Raw genomic sequence first — 3995 nt, 5'->3', positions numbered from 1 at the left:
TGAGTTTCTTATATTCAGATAAACTTGTTTGATGCTGCATCAGTGGTGCATTCAAATTCCAGCCAATATCAAGGACATGTTATGAATTATCAGTTCAGGGTACCAGCAGCAGGGGATAACTCTTTGGCTGTATAGTTACAGAATATGGGCGTAAAATTATTGTTCTTTTGGGTGTATTTTTGTGAATTTTCTTGTGATTCACATTTTACATATAGATACATATATATAATATTAGGGTTCAGGGTTTTAGGGTTTACATGTTAGGGGTAAGGGTTTATGTTTTAAGTGTTTAGGGTTCAGGGTTTTAGGCTCAAAGCATCAGGGGGGATAGATTTCAGGGTGTATATTCAACTTTGGTTGGGTGTAAAAAATCGCAGGTTATGGGTGTATATTTGATTTGATGTTTTTCTTCATATTATAGTACCTGTAATTCATACATTTTGAATACAGCACAGACAATTTAACAGCACAGACAGTTTAACTATGGAAAAAAATTTCATTGAACAGAAGTTGTTTATAAATGGTAAATTTTTACAGCATTTGTTCAATTTACAAACTAGCTAGCAGTTAGATTACTCAGTTTCTACATCAGTAGAATTTATCTGACAAAATGGACTCAATAATACTGATGATGGCTTGGACAGTCTTATTGCATTACTCGCTCTAATTGCTTGATCTCTCTCTTTATTCATTTCACTGAATAGTATCCGCGAAGCATATTCTACTCTATAGTGGTCCACCTCGTCCTACAATTAAAAAGTATATTCTGTTTAAACAACAATATTAATTCCAGTAAAGTAATACAGAGTTATATAGTTTTAAAGACAGTTACATGTGGCCAATTATCCCATTCATACTTCGCCCTTTTAATGTTTTCGGGCTCAATTAACTCAAGCCACTTCATAACATAAATAGCACAGTCATAGCTGAAAATGAAAAAAATAAATTACAAATCTCATTTAGGAAAGTTTAATGTTCAGAGTCACAAATTTATACCTTGATTTTTGGCCTGAGATTTTAACGTATGTTGCTTTAATTTCCAACTCATTCTCCTTTTTCTTCAAAGGTGCCCCGCCGGTATATGCTCTAATTCTTGAAATTACATATCCCTTAAAAAACAAAACAAATCAGTAATACACCCGAATGAAATACACCCAAAAGAGAACATACTTACACCCAAATCAAAACATACATACACCTTATATTGAATTGAAATACACCTATCTATTAAAATAAAGAACACAGAGCCAACTTACAGTGAATTTATTAAGCTGCTTTCTCTCATCGCTTGGAGCTTTCTTGTGTAGCGGGTCAAGTATATAAAATCTCCCCTTTGTTGTATCAATCACCCATAACCACCAATGGCCTGACTAGCAAACAGGCGCAAAAATCTGAAGGATTGCCACATTTCAACAGTGTGTTATTTTATTTGGCATATAAGTAAAGAACGGTACTAACAAATTTTACAAATGAAAACTCACATATCGATGCAAAGCTAATTTTTTTCCATCTATGAAGGGAATAAACATTGGGTAGTCTTCCACCTTGAATTCTTTATTGGTTTTAGGTGATATGAATTCCCCATTTGGGTGCTTCGAAACGGCCATGCTCTGCAACAATTGTGAAACAACAAATGAAATACTGAAAATACACCCAAGTGAATACTTTAAATAAACCCAAATGACTACACAACTTACACCCAATTGAACGTAAAAAATACACCCAAATGAATATAAAAACAGACCCGTTGATCAGAGAATATACACCCTAAGGAATACAGAAAATACAGCCAAAATTCGTAGAAGTAACACTTACCACAATATCAGGGGGAGAGACAGTATACTTGTTCTTGAAACCTTTTATCATTTTTCTGGTTGAGGATGAGGCACATGGAAGATACAATCTAGAAATATATGCCTAAATCAATTTACATTAATAAACATTGCAGTTAACTTTGGTGTTAAAACATTAATGTGATTCTAATATTACCTCAGATTATATATAACTTCCTGCCTGGAGCGAGGCAATGTGCATTCTATTCAAAATGTATTTGTCTTGGGCAATCAGAGTGCACAGGTTGTCAAACTCGTTAGTACTGCCATCTGCGTATGTCTTCACTCGCGTTGCCCAGATGTAGCACTTCTCTTTCATATCACCCGTATTCTGATTTATTCCCGCAGGAGTTTCAAACTTCCCAGAACTTTCTCCGCCAGTCTCCTTTTGAATTTGTGGACTTTTACTTTCTTCTTTCACCGCACTGCTTGCTATTTTTTGTACCAAATCCTCTAATTGTTCTAGCAAATTTGCAGTTTCTGGAGTTTTTGTCCTGTCTGCCTCCTGCGTTGACGCTCCCTCCTGCGTTGCTGCTTCTTCTTGGCTTGAATCAGTGAAGCTCAGGCTGAATGATGGCATTGGATCTATTTTAGGAACATACGATGCTGTCCGTGCCATCATCATCAGCGCAGCAGTGTCTTCTTCGGCTGGATAACTGTGTGATCATGTATAACATATTATAAGAGTAAGAATATACGGATGATAAGCAAAGATTGATTTTAGTCTGATGAACTTACCTTTTAGATGGAGCTGGGGGAAGCGTGGGTGTGCTTCCTTCAAGTTTTTGGGGGAGGGGTTCAGGAGTGCTGCACGGCACAGAAAATTAATCATGACATAAAAAAAACTATTCAGGAACAATATACACCCAAACTGTAACCCAATATATACACCCAAACTGTAACCCAATATACACCCATACATTGATTTTACTCTGATGAACTTACCTTTTAGATGGAGCTGGGGGAAGTGTGGCTGTGCTTTCTTCAAGTTGTTGGGGGGGGGGTTCAGGAATGCTGCACGGCACATAAAATTAATCATGACGAAAAAATTATCCAGGAACAATATACACGCAAACTGTAAGCAAATATACACCCAAACTCTAAACAAATATACACCCAATACTATTTCTTATGTTTTTGTAGTTCCTTCAATTTGTAGCAGAGGGGTTGGTTCAAAATCTGTCTCAGGTGTTTCTTCAAATTCCGGCACGGTGGTTGTTTGGGACACTGGCACGAAAACTTGAATTGGAACTCTAAACAAGAAGAAAAATGAAAGGTTAACAACGCCTTTGAAAATAATAAGGTTATAAGGTTGAAATATTCTTGAAAAACTCACATTGCAAGCGCTTCCGACGGTGTCTCTTCCCTCACAACCATTATATTCGAATCAGCCGGCTCACTGGCTGACTCTTGAACCAGACTCAACCTAAAATACACCCAAATAAAGTCAAAAAATACACCCGAACAATTCAAAAGGAAGACAGGCTTTGTTTTTTGGGAACTTATATACTTGCAGTTTTTGCTTTTTTTTCCTGCCTTTTTTTTCTCGAATAAAATAATAAAGGGATTTTTTTTCTAAAAAAATATATATGCAGAATTAGAAGTAGAAGGTAATAAAAGAACAAAAGTAACGGTTATTTGAAAGAGAAATTACATGCTCTCTGCAGGCCTGTTTACACTACTTTGTTCTGTGTGTCCTTGAGAGGAAGGATCATCACTTCCCAAGTTCACGTCCGGTATTCTAAACAGATTTCACGTTATTCAGACAAAATATGATACACGTAAATCATGATAAAAAGATTTTATTATTTAAAGCTTCTTACGTTTCAGAGGAGACATAGCGACCTTCTGTCGATCGCATGTCAGCTTCCTTCTCCCTGCGAAACAAGAAATAATTATTAAGAAGATGTTAACAAAAATAATTATGATGATAGACGGTAATATAGCTTACGAAGTACTGTACCCATAATAGGATTGTTCTTCTTCAGGAGATGAATGCTCAACAACAACCTTTTTCTTTTTGGATTGTGTTCTGGGTGGAAAAAACATCAGAAATTCAGAAATAAAAAATTAATTTTATCACAGAATATTATCCAAAGAAGTGCTTACTTTTTTGGTGTTCTTTGTGTCTTTTTCTTTTTTTTTTTTTTGCTTCTTCACCAG

General features: G+C 35.8%; 1 long non-coding RNA gene across 1 annotated transcript; it reads right to left on the bottom strand.

Moving 5' to 3' along the window:
- On the bottom strand, positions 3487–3691 carry LOC110271189. Its single transcript, XR_002361609.1, has 2 exons — positions 3656–3691; positions 3487–3573 (listed from the first exon to the last, which is right to left on the bottom strand). It is a non-coding gene; the product is annotated as an uncharacterized LOC110271189 (long non-coding RNA).

Source organism: Arachis ipaensis, chromosome B04, assembly GCF_000816755.2.
Source record: "Arachis ipaensis cultivar K30076 chromosome B04, Araip1.1, whole genome shotgun sequence".
NCBI classification, from domain to species: Eukaryota; Viridiplantae; Streptophyta; class Magnoliopsida; order Fabales; family Fabaceae; genus Arachis; species Arachis ipaensis.
This window is presented reverse-complemented; position numbering and strand designations above follow the sequence as displayed.